Below are 13620 nucleotides of genomic sequence, written 5' to 3' on the forward strand. Positions count from 1 at the left end.
TCAATCATTATACCTAGTTATACTATAAAAGAAGTAGTGTAACAAGAATCTGGTAGTGAATAATAATTAAGAAAAATTGTTGGGTCATCTGTCCACTCTGGCCCAATCTTCCTATAAATAAATTACTTTATAATTCTGCTATTTTCTATGAAGTTGCTTGCTTCATCTTTTGGTCTGAAGATACCTTCTTGTTATGGAGGCCATTAGACTTTTGCCCCACAGTTGACAATAGGTTTTAATGTCTTTCTTTTTATTTTTTGTTAATTCTCACCCAAGGATATTTTTTCCATTGATTTTGAGAGAGAGTGGAAAGGAGGGGGAGAGAGAGACACACAGAAACATCAATGTGAGAGAGAAATATTGATTGGTTGCTTCCTGCATGCGCCCAGACCTGGGGTCAGGGATTGAGCCTGCAACCAAGGTATGTGCCTTTGACTAGAATAGAATCATTACCCTTGAGTCCGCAGACACTCTAACCACTGAGAAAAACTGGACAAGGCAGTTTTAATATCTTTCTAGGCAAACTTGATTAGATCTCAAGGCCTGGGGATGAAATTCTCTGCCATTTGGGAGAATCCAAGATGGCAGCAAAGTATGTTGAAGTTACACTCATCTCCTCCAGAACCAACCTGGAATTATAACTAAAATATAGACTAATCAACCTGAATAGTCAAATGAAGACTAGCTGAGTTGTACTTTTATCACCAAGGATTTATAGAAGAAGCCACATTTTGACTGGTCGGAAGGGCCCACATGCAGCAACTGAGAATCTGGAGGGATATCTTAGCTGCAAAGGTTTGCTCCTGAGAAGCTTGGGGTTTTAACTCCATAACAGGCTCCCCAGCCCAGAACATCAGAGCCTGGAGGAGGCGTTCACATAATATCTGGCTGTGAAAATCAGCATGGATTCTGTCTGCCAGAGAGAGACAAATTCTGCTAGAAACCCTCCTGCTGTCTTAAAGGGCCAGTGCACAAAACCTCATTTGTAGCCACTCATCTTAGGTTCTGAAAAAGGAGGGCAGCTTGAAGTGGACTAGAATTGTATGAAGAGAGACCGGGTTGTGTGGCTTTGGGAAGAGAGCTGAAGGGACAACTGCCAGAGTACCTCTCCCACACTGCCCACAGATACCATCTTTCTTGGGTTGAGCACTTCCCTCCATATGGTATCAGCCTGGAGAATATAATAGCCCTATTCTCCCAAATCCCTGTGGCCCTACCCTGCCAAGCTCATACTCTGTGGTAGAGCAGTGGTGTAGAGGTCCAGGTGAAATCAGGGGGTATCATAGACTGAGTTGTGTGGCTCTGGGGTTCCTTGACCCCACTATCCCTGAGAGCCTGATTGGTCCTGACTTCCCATGAGAAATCCACTAACCCTACCTCCTTGACTCCTGGTAGTCCTGCCCTGCCAAGCTGGGGCTCTTGAGAATGTCTGACCAGAATCAGGGACAGACTGATTTGTGTGGCTCTAGGTTAGAGGCCATTTTTCCCTCGCCTGCCCAACTAAAGCCACTGTTTCTGTGCAGGGCCATCTTTGCACAAGGCCAAATCTTGGTCTGTTTGGGCCTGATGAACTCTGCCAACAACTCTCTGAGACCCCACAACCCCATCACAAAGGTCTTTGGGCACCTGGCAGGCGGCTGCTGGCCTTGGTGTACTCTGGAACTTTTGTTGTGTCCCACAAGTGGCAACAAATTTGAATCTTTATCAATCTGGTGAACACAATTTCTGCCTACCTGGTGACTCACAAGAAACGACCTCATGAAACTCACATACTGCCAGAGGCTCTTTCAGTGATTGAGACTAACAGGCAGCTGGCAGGCAAAGGCAAGTGGAGGCAGATCTCAGGTTGCTGTGGGCCTTTTACTGACCTGACACTCTCTAGGCTTGGTACAGGTGGAAGCTGGCCTTGGTGGGCACCTTAGCCACTCCTATGCACACCAAGGCCCAGCAGAGGCACCCATAAACTGTGTATCCCTTTATAGCTCCAAAAAGGTAGCTCAAGATGTGACACAGGCAGCATCTGACATTGGCCTGCACCAGAGTCCCTCCCATGAGGTTCAAGAACCACATTAGAGCAGGACCCAATTAGTTTCTCAAGGAAGATTTTGGTAGGCACCAGACCCTGCTGGAGCAAATTTCACTTCATGTGGTCAGCATCCACGCAACAGCTTGTATACTGTTCTGCGAATCAATCCTCACAGTCAGCCATCTGAGGGTCGACCCCACACATGGATGGGCCAATAGCAATCAAGATTCAATTACAACAGGAAGGTTCACATAATCCACACAAAGGGCATTCCTGTAGTACCTTGCTTGGGTAATAAGGGAGACTGTGCTAGTGAGCCCCATAAGTCACCTACTATAAAAAACTATACCAAGACTGGGACATAGAAGATTTATCTAATACACAGAAACAACTACAGAGAGGCAGCCAAAATTAGGAGACAAAAATTCCTCAAATGAAAGAACAAGAGAAATTCCCCCCAAAAAACAACTAAATAAAATGGAGGCAAGCAATATACTAGATACAAAATTCAAAACAATGGTTATAAGGATGCTAAAGGAACTTAGAGAAAGAATGGATGAACCCATTGAGAACTTAAAAAAAAGAGATAGTAAGCATATTAAGAATATACCAGAAGGAATAAGCAGTAAGGTTGTATGAAGGAGAGGACTGAATCAGTGATTCAGAATAAGAGGTAACAGAAAACTCCCAATCAAAACAGAAAAAAAAAATTTAAAAATGAGAGTAGTTTAGCGGATGTCTAGGACAAGATAAAGAATAACATTTGCATCACAGGGGAACCAGAAGGAGAAAAGAGAAAAAGGGATTGAAAACTTATTTGAAGAAATAATGATTTAAAACTTATCTAACCTGGTGTGGGGGCCCTGTCCAGAGTACGCCGGATGTTCAAGACCAATCTGAGCAAGGACACAACAATCTTTCTGTATACACTGCCCAGACGTGCCTTTTTTCCCCCCATTTTTTAATTAAGGTATTATATGTGTACATATCTTACCATTGCCCCCCCCCATCCCACTTCCATACATGCCCTCACCCCCCAGTGTTTTGCGTCCATTGGTTATGCTTATATGCATGCATACAAGTCCTTCGGTTGATCTCTTATCTCCCTCACTTCTCCCTAACCTTCCCACTGTAATTTGACAGTCTGTTTGATGCTTTACTGTCTCCGTACCTATCTTTTTGTTCATCAGTTTATAATGTTCTTTATTATCCATAAATGAATGAGATCATGTGGTATTTTTCTTTCATTGACTGGCTTATTTCACGTAGCATGATATTCTCCAGTTCCATCCAGGTTGCTGCAAATGGTAAGAATTCCTTCTTTTTTATGGCAGCATAGTATTCCATTGTGTAGATGTACCATAGTTTTCTGATCCAGTCATCTGCTGATGGGCACCTAGGCTGTTTCCAAATCTTAGCTATTGTAAATTGTGCTGCTATGAACATAGGGGTGCATATATCCTTTCTGATTGGTGTTTCCAGTTTCTTAGGATATATTCCTAGAAGTGGGATTACTGGGTCAAATGGGAGTTTCATTTTTAGTTTTTTGAGAAAACTCCAAACTGTTCTCCACAGTGGCTGCACCAGTCTGCATTCCCACCAGCAGTGCACGAGGGTTCCTTTTTCTCCTCATGCTCGCCAACACTTGTCGTTTGTTGATTTGTTGATAATAGCCATTCTGACAGGTGTGAGATGGTACTGCACTGTCGTTTTGATTTGCATCTCTTGGATAATTAGTGACTTTGAGCATGTTTTCATGTGTCTCTTGGCCTTCCTTCTGTCTTCTTTCGAAAAGATACTATTTAGGTCCATTGCCCATTATTTTATTGGATCATTTACCTTCCTTTTACTAAATTGTATAAGTTGCCTATAGATGTTGGAGATTAAACCTTTATCAGTGATAACATTTGCAAACATGTTCTCCCATACAGTGGGGTTTCTTGTTGTTTTGTTGATGGTTTCTTTTGCTGTGAAAAAGCTTTTAATTTTGATGTAGTCCCATTTGTTTATTTTCTCTTTAGTTTCCATTGCCCTAGGAGCAGTATCAGTGAAGAAGTTCTTTCGGCATATGTCTAAGATTTTGCTGCCTGTGGATTCCTATAGTACTTTTATGGTTTCCCATCTTATGTTTAAATCCTGTATCCATTTTGAGTTTATTTTTGTGTATGGTGTAAGTTGGTGATCTAGTTTCATTTTTTTTCATGTATCTGTCCAAATTTCCCAACACCATTTAATGAAGAGACTGTCTTGACTCCATTGTATGTTCATGCCTCCTTTGTCAAATATTAATTGAACATAGTGGTTTGGGTTGATATCTGGATTCTCTATTCTATTCCATTGGTCTATATGTCTGTTCTTGTGCCAGTACCAGGCTGTTTTGAGAATAGTAGCTTTGTAATACAACTTGAAATCTGGTATTGAGATCCCTCCTACTTTATTCTTCTTTCTCAGGATTGCTGTGGCTATTCGGGGTCTTTTTTATTCCAGATGAATTTTTGGAGAGTTCTTTTTAGGTCTGTGAAATATGCTGTTGGTGTTTTAATGGGGAGTGCATTGAATCTATAGATTGCTTTGGGTAGTATGGACATTTTAATGATGTTGATTCTACCAATCCATGAACATGGTATGTTCTTTCATCTGTTTACGTCTTCCTCTATCTATTTTTTCAGTGTCCTGTAGTTTTCCACATATAGGTCTTTTACCTCCTTAGTTAAGTTTATTCCTAGGTATCTTAATTTTTTTGGTATGATGGTAAATGGAATTGCTTTTTTAGTCTCTCTTTCTGTAAGTTCACTATTGGTGTATAGAAAGGCCATAGATTTCTTGGTGTTAATTTTGTATCCTGCTACATTGCTGAATTCATTTGTTAAGTCTATTAGTTTTTTGATGGAGTCTTTCATGTTTTTTATGTACAATATCATGTCATCTGCAAATAAGGACAGCTTTACTTCTTCTTTTCCAATTTGGATGCCTTTTATTTCTTCTTGTTGTTTAATTGCAATGGCTAATACTTCCAGTACTATGTCAAACAGGAGTGGTGAGAGTGGGCATCCCTGTCTTGTTCCTGTTCTTAGAGGAAATGGTTTTAGTTTTTGCCCATTGAGTATGATGTTTGTTATATATGGCTTTTATTATGTTGAAGTATGATTCTTCTATTCCCACCTTGTTGAGAGTTTTTATCAAGAAAGGGTGTTGGATTTTGTCAAATGCTTTTTCTGCATCAATTGATGTGATTTTTATTTCTAAATTTATTTATGTGATGTATCACATTTATTGATTTGCGGATATTGTACAATCCTTGCACCCCTGGGATAAATCCTACTTGGTCATGGTGTATGATCTTTCTGATGTACTGCTGGATCCGATTTGCTAGAATTTTGTTGAGGATTTTGGCATCTATGTTCATGAGGGATATTGGCCTGTAATTCTCTTTCTTTTTTTTCCTCATTTCCAAGGTACTTTATTGGTAAAACAGGTCACAGCACTCAGTCTCGGCTGGTTCTGCCAACACACAAGCTACAAATGCTTGCCTGGCAGCTGAGGTGCGCTCTGCAGTAGCACGTTTGAGAATTGAATAAAAATCCATATAAAACAAATATTCAAATAGTTTCCATAGGAACACATAAGTGTGACCCCGTCGCCTAGGCCTTCCACCTTGTTCCATCTGTGTCACCCCCACTTATAAAGACATTTCAAACTAGCAATCATTAAGTTAAGTGGTCCCCCCAATCCTTAAGTCCACCTACACTCCCGTAACAGCTACAGGAATGGCATCTACACGTTAACTCGGGCGGTTGCGCAGGCTGCTGGGAGGAGCTCCATCCCGCTCTCCCAGGCGCAGGACAGAGGCAGGGCTCCGGCGTCCTCCTCCACCTCAGGCGGGAAGTCGTGGTTCTGAACTTGCTGCATCAGTTGCCACGTCGGCCCTGACATCACGTAGTAGATCGTCGGCCTCTGGAACCCATTGAAAGTAGAAGCAGCAGCCACGTTGTAAGCACCCATGTTTTCAAAGAGCATCCCGTCCCCCACGTGCATCTCGGGCAAGCCGCAGCGCTCCACGATGCGGTCAAGGCCGTCACAGGTCGGTCCCCAGATCCTGGAGGAGTAGTACTTCTCATCTGGTTTGGGCCTCTTCTGCAGAAGGGGCTTCATGTGCGCATGATCGTAGAGGATGCAGTTAAAGGACCCATATACTCCATCGTTCACGTAATACATGAAGGTCTTCTCGCTCCACTCGTCTTCATCATCAGAACCCGTTTGTTCCTTTAAGACCAGTTTTTTGGCAATGATATTAACTGCAAGCGTGAAAGCTGATGCAACATAGTATCTGCCTGGCTCAGCTATGAGTGTCACTCCCGAGTGTGATGGAAAATACTTGTCCAGGGCTGGGTTCATTACACTGGTGATCTCCTCAAATTTAAGCTTTGCATCCTCAGATCCAGGAAAGCCACCACCGATATCCAGCAGGTACATGTTGAAACCAACCTCAGCTCCCATGTCGAAGACACAGTGGGCATCGGAGATGGCCTGCACGAAGGTCTCAGGGTTGGTAGAGCCACTGCCCACATGGAAGCTGACACCGATGACATCAATGTTTAGCTCCTAGGCCCGTTCCAAAGAAGCCTGCTGGTCTTGAGCGTGACACCAACTGTAACACTGAGACGACAGACAGCTGAGGAGTCATCGGTGGCAATCCGCAAACCAGCTTTGCCTTTGCATGTGCCCTGGCAACCTTCATCAGCTCGACTTCGCTATCGAAAGTCATCATCTGGACTCCGTTACTGGCGGCGTATTTAATCTGAGACACTTGTTTATAAGGGTTTGCGTAGATGATCCTCTTGGAGGCACCCCAAGACTCTGCACCAACTGTATCTCAGTCTTGCTGGTGCAGTCAAAGCCGGTCCCGATGGCAGCCAGGGTCTTCACCATGGTCCTGCTGTCATTGCATTTGACTGCATAGAAGGGGGTGACCCGCGGAGGAGCTTTTAGCCACCTCAGGTGTTTCTTTAGAATGTCTCCCAGGTCCGCGACTTAGAAGGCATCCTTATCGTCTGAAGAAGAGATTTCATTAATTTTCTGGTCCAGGATGTCCTTGGCAGTAAAGCCCTCATTGAGGAAATGGCAGTCAAACTTTTCATTACTAACTATGTTCATGTTCATGGTTTCCGGATGTTCCCAAATGCTACACAAAGGAAAATGAAGAGATGGGACTTGGAAAATTATTGCCTGCTGTTCAGACGCGCTCTACAGGAACTCCTAGTCCACGGGAGACAGGTCCTCTCCGTGCAGCAGCGGGAAGCCTTGGAGCGCCGGAGGCCTCATGCCGACCCCATGGAGCCTCTGTCTCCGCGGAGCGCACAGGACCGCCAGCTGCCCCTGTCAGCCGCCCGTGGCCTCGCTCCCTCCCGGAGACCACCTGCCTGAGTGGCACCGGAGCGCTGGCAGAGGGGCGGCAGCGGTGGAGGCTGAGGGGACTGACCTGTAATTCTCTTTCATTGTGTTGTCTTTATCTGGTTTTGATATTAAGGTGAGGCTGGCTTCATAGAAGGAGCTTGGAAGTGTTCCTGCTTCTTGAATATTTTGGAACAGTATGAGGAGGATAGGTTTTAGTTCTTCCTTGAATGTTTGGTAACACTTTCCTGTGAAGTCGTCTGGCCCCGGGCTTTTGTTTGCCGGAAGCTTTTTGATGAATGCTTAAATTTCTTCCATAGTTACTGGCCTTTTGAGCTGCTTAGATTCTTCCTGATTGAGTTTTGGAAGATTATATTTTTCTAGGAATATGTCCATTTCCTCCAGGTTGTCCAGTTTGTTGGAATAGAATTGTTCGTAGTATTTTTTTTTTTAACAATCCTTTGTATTTCGGCAGGGTCTGTTGTTATTTCATCTCCTTCATTTCTGATTTTGTTTATTTGGATCCTCTCTCTTTGCTTCTTGGTGAGCCTGGCTAGAGGTTCATTAATCCTGTTTATCCTTTCAAAGAACCAGCTCTTAGTTTTGTTGATCTTTTGTATTGTTTCTTTGGTCTCGATGTCGTTTATCTCCACTCTGATCTTTATTATTTCCTTCCTTCTGCTTACACTGGGCTTTTCTTGTTGCTCTTTTTCTAACTCTTTGAGTTGTAGGGTTAGGTAATTTATTACCATTGTTTCTTGTTTTTTGCAGTAGACTTGTAGAGCTATGAACTTCCCTCTCAAGACTACTTTTGCTGTGTCCCATAGGTTTTGGATTGTTGTGTTTTCATTGTCATTTGTTGCCATGATGTTTTTTATGTCTTCCTTGATCTCTCTGGTAATCCAGTCATTGTTTAATAGAATGCTGTTTAGTCTCCATGTGTTTGATTTTTTTTTTTGGGGGGGGGATTGTTTTTATCGTAGTTGATTTCCAGTTTTATGCCACTGTGATATGAGAAGATGCTTGATATGATTTCTGTCTTTTTGAATTTGAAGAGACTTTGCCTATGACCCAACATATGGTCTATCTTTGAAAATGACCCATGTGCACTTGAGAAGAATGTATATTCTGTGGCTTTGGGGTGAAATGTTCTGAAGATGTCAATTAAATCCATCTGGTCTAGTGAGTCATTTAGGATTGATGTTTCTTTGCTGATATTTTGTTTAGAGGATTTGTCCAATGGTGATAGTAGGGTATTAAAGTCTCCTACTATGATTATATTGCTGTTAATATCTCCCTTGATATCCTCCAGGAGTTTTTTTTTTATGTATTTGGGTGTTCCTGTATTGGGTGCGTATATGTTTACCAGAGTTATTTCTTCTTACTGGATTGCTCCCTTTAGTATTATGAAGTGGCCTTCCTTATCTCTTGTTATGTCCTTCACTTTGAGATCTAATTTGTCAGATGTAAGTATTGTTACCTCAGCTTTATTTCATTTCCATTCACCTGGAAAACCTTTTTCCATCCCTTCACCCTCAGTCTGTGTGCATCTTTTTTTCTGAGGTGGGTTTCTTGTAGACAGCAGATATATGGGTCTTGTTTTCTTATCCAATCGGTTATCTTATGTCTTTTGATTGGGGCATTTAATCCATTTACATTTAAAGTTATTATTGATAGGTACTTATTTGTCTCCATTTTTATTCTTTACCCCTGTGCTCCTTCTTCGCTTCCTTTTTTTTTTTTTTTACAGCAGACCCTTTAGCATTTCTTGCATTGCTGATTTGGAGGTGATAAATTTCCTTAGTCCTTTTTTGTCTGTGAAGCTCCTGATTTTACCTTCAATTTTGATTGATAGCCTTGCTGGGTACAGTATTCTTGGATTCAGACCCTTCCTTTCCATGACTTTGTATATTTCATTCCATTCCCTTCTGGCTTTATGAGTTTCTGTTGAGAAATCAGTTGCTAGTCTGATGGGGGTTCCTTTGTATGTAACTTTCTGTCTCTCTCTGGCCACTTTTAAGATTCTTACTTTGTTGTTGGTGTTTGCCATTTTAATCATAATGTGCCTTGGCATTGGTATTTTTGGGGTTCATTTTGCTTGGAACTCTGTGAGCTTCTTGGATTTGTGTGGGTTTTTCTTCCCTGTATCAGGGAAGTTTTCTGTCATTATTTCTTCAAACAGGTTTTCTATTCCTTGCTCAGTTTCCTTTCCTTCTGTAACCCCTATTATGCAGATGTTGTTTTGTTTCATGTTGTCCCAAACTTCCCTTAGGCTCTCCTCCTGCTTTTTAATTTTTTTTTTTTCTAAAAGCTGCTCTACTTGGGTATTTTTTCCCATCTTGTCTTCTAGCTCACTGATGTGGTCCTCTGCTTCTTCTAGTCTACTCTTGATGCTTTCTATGGAGTTATTTACAGTGGTGATGTCATTTTTCATTTTTCTTGGTTCTTCTTCATTTCCTCTTGGTTCTTACTCATATCTTCGAATTTGTCTTCCATTCTTTTCAGCCACCTTATGACCATTTCTCTGAATTCTTTCTCTGATAAGTTACTTGCTTTTATTTCGTTTACTTCCTTTTCTGGTGATGGCGACTTTTCTTTCATATGCAGACTGTTTCTTTGTCTCTCCATGGTCTCTCTTGTCCGGATGTCTGCTTATGTAGTTCTTTCTCTCCTGCGTTGATTTAAAGGCACAAAATACAACACAATCAGGTATTGTATTGCAGAAGCACTGAACAGAAATGTATTCACGATATTAATAACCTCCCATAAAGGTGACCACCAGAGAAAGGCAAATTAGGGAATAGGAGAGAAAGAAGAAGTGTAAAAAGAAAGAAAGAAAGAAAAAGGAGTGTCAAAATGAAATTGGGAAAAGGAAAAAAGGTAAGAAAGATAAGAATGAGACTAAGAGAGTAAAGGAGAACAAACTACATATATGGGGAGAAAACTCCAATAGAAAAACCCCTAATCCCAGCAAATGCCAGCAACACGAACCTGGAGATTAATATAAACTACAACACCAACTAATATCAAGCGAGGCAAGGGAAAACAGAAGTAAAACACAAACAAAAGCAAAGCAAAAAAAAAAGAATAAGCAAAAAAATTTCACAAAAAAGCATAAAAATTCGATAAAATAAATATTCAAGCAAACAACAACAAAAGGACAGAGAGAAAATCAATTTTTTGGATAGCTAAGACAGCAAAGAGAGAGTTGTGTATGGACTTGGAGCAGGGGATTGGAAATTAGATATATAAGTAGGGTGAAATTTTAGCAGGTGGTAAACAGAAAGAATAGGGAAAATCTAAAGCAGGGAAGGGTTAAGATAAACAGGACACCAAAAGGGGAAAGGTTAGGAAGAGAGTGATGGCATAAAGGTAGAGTTGAGATAGGGTAAAACGATGGTAAAGGAAAGATGAAAATAGAATGTACAACACTAATCTCAAAGTAAACTAAAGAGAAAATAAAATGACACTTAAAAAAAAAGTTAAAATAGTAGTAGTAATAATACTGATTGAAAATAAAAATGTAATAATTAAAAAGGTAAAATCAAGTGAGGAAAAAAGAAAAAAATTAGTTTCTTAAGTAAAAGATGCAAAAAATGAAAATAAAAATATAAAAATTAAAAAATTAAAATAAAATGTGCAGTATTGAAGGTCATTCACTTCCTCTATTGTTCTGTTTGGCATGCCTGTTTCCCAGTCCGGACAGTATTGCAGTTCCCTGTGTTTCACTGCTCCTCAGTGTTGTAAGCCAGTCCTGATTTTTAAGCAGGCGGTGTCTTAATTTCTAGTATACCTTTATTTTTTATTACACGAGAGTCAATTTGTTATTCAGCCCCTGGGTGGAAGTGTTTCTGGATTGACTTCCAGGTCTCTATGGCCTCTCTACCCTTCTTTCCCTGTGGCACTCAATACTGGTTTGTGGGAGTGGGCTGCCTCAGAGCTGGCTCTCCGATGGTCACTCCCTGCTGCGATCCCTAGGTTCCAGAAAAACAACTTACCCCTGCAGTCTCCCAGGGTGTTCCCAACTGGGTGGTCCTATGTCTTGGGCTTAGTAATCAGAAGCAAGGAAATGAAGAGGAAAAAGCCAAAGTGTGCGAACAATGGGTCTGCGCGCATGTCTAAGCAGCCTGCACACCTTTGAAATTCTTAGGCTGTCCCTCCGCCTCAGATCAAAATGGGTTGCTTTTTAGAGATCCCTTCTGTTAGCAGCTCAGAGGTTCTCCTTCCACATTCATGGATCACACTATCCCCAACAGCCAAGGACTTTTCTAGCCACAGACTTCCCCGGTCCTCCAGCTCCCACATTGCGCGCGTTTCTCCCGCCGGGACCAGAGACCTCACCTTATCCCAGGCGAAATCTGACCTTTCCCTGGTGGAGTGAAGAGCTCCTTTGAATCCGCGTGTTTGCGCCAATTGGGGACCAGTGTTCTGGGGCTCCCAGCTGTTCGGTGGTTGCTGCAGCTGTCCAGGCATGCCTTTTTATAACCCAAATACTGATGTTACTATTTGGCAAGAAGCCTCTTTTGTTTGAGCTTGTACCTAAGTTGCCACTGACCAGCCAGTTGTTGGCTGTTTTGTTTGTAATAAAGCATGTCCCACTTGCATGCTTGCACCTGAGTTCTTCCAATTTCCTGCACCCAGAAGGGTCAAGTCCCTGGCTAAGGAACTTGGTGTAGTAGTGGGCAAGATTCTGGGGTAAGTACCCTATCTATCCCATTGGAGGACATGTGGCCTCTGACTGGTTTATGGTATCCAGTAGTAATGGTTCTGATGCCTTGGAAGACTGGGAACAAGTTGAGGCATTAGAGAAGGCTTTGTTGCCCTTGATGGACCCAATCCCCAAAGACCAGTGGAAGGTTGTCGGGCAGGTAGACTGGTTTCTCCTAATGGCCTTGAAACTGCAACACCGAGAGACACTGGCAGCTATCTTCAGCCGAGATGAAGAAGTTAGCCTCGATAATGACCCATCCCTCTTTGTGGCAGTGACTGCAGATCAGTCGCTGTTTGGGAGTCAGACAGGGAGATGACTCCCTGATGGATTGGTTAATGATGGCATCTCGAAGCATTTGGTAGGATGCCAGAGAATTGCCAGAAACCATGAGTAAATGGACTATGTATGTAGATTTAGTGCAAGTGATACAGGAAATGTGCACAAAACAAGTCATGTTTAACTTGAATACTTGTGGTCCTGATGATGAGCATTTTACTATGCGTATGAAAGACTTGATTCTCGCTGCAGCCCCTCTGGCAGCATTTGGCTGGCTGGCAGCTATTTTGACCCTTTTCGTAGACCACTGTATATGTGAGGTCACTAGAGGCCTGGTGCACAAAATTCGTGCACTGGGGGGGCGGGGCAGGTGTCCCTCAGCCCAACCTGCACCCTCTCCAATCTGGGACCCCTCAAGGGATGTCCGACTGCCAGTTTAGGCCTGATCCCTGTGTGGGATTGGGCCTAAACCGACAGTCAGACATCCCTCTCACAATCTGGGACTGTTGGTTCCTAACTGCTCACCTGCCTAACTGCCTGATTGCCCCTAACCACTTCTGCCTGCCAGCCTGATCACCCCCTAACCGCTCCCCTGCTGGCCTGATTAACACCTAACTTCTCCCCTGCTGGCTTGATTGCCCCCAACTGCCCTCCCCTGCCGGCCTGATCTCACCCCCAATTGCCCTCCTCTGCTGGCCAATTTGGTTCTGATTGGTCAGTTTCTATGCCAGTCAGCATCAAAAACTCCACCTCCTATGCAGCCATTGGCTCTTCACAGTTGACCCAGATTTGTTCTGATTGGTCAGTTTCTATGCCAGTCAGCGTCTCTGGGCCAATCAACGGGACCTGATCAGAAAGGCAGGGCTGATCAGCAGCACCGGTGGAGGCCTGGAGAGAAATGGAGGCATGGCTGCTGGCCAGGCCCCAAAAGAAAGAAGCAAGTGCTGATCAACAGCTGCCACAGAGGCTACAGATCAGACCCTTCTTCTCTCTTCAGGCCTCTCTCTGGGCCTGATTCACAGCCCTCTCAGCAGTCAGTGCTGGGTCACCATGCCTGCAGCCATAGCAGTCAGTGCTGGGTCGCCACGGCAACCCAGCCCTGACTGCAGGACTGATTTCCGGTTGGTCCAGCCTCTGGTCATTGTGGATGAGGGACCCAGGGTTTTTATATGTTAGGATTACAGCCATGGCCAGCTTGGGGGATGTGGAAGTCAAG

At 43.0% G+C, this 13620-nt stretch overlaps 1 pseudogene; it reads right to left on the reverse strand.

The window, feature by feature from the left end:
• Nucleotides 1-5800: 5800 nt before the first annotated feature.
• LOC103304664 (ornithine decarboxylase-like) lies at nt 5801-7186 on the reverse strand (annotated as a pseudogene).
• Between the last annotated feature and the right edge of the window lie 6434 nt (nt 7187-13620).

This window comes from Eptesicus fuscus, chromosome 8, assembly GCF_027574615.1.
Source record: "Eptesicus fuscus isolate TK198812 chromosome 8, DD_ASM_mEF_20220401, whole genome shotgun sequence".
NCBI lineage: Eukaryota > Metazoa > Chordata > Mammalia > Chiroptera > Vespertilionidae > Eptesicus > Eptesicus fuscus.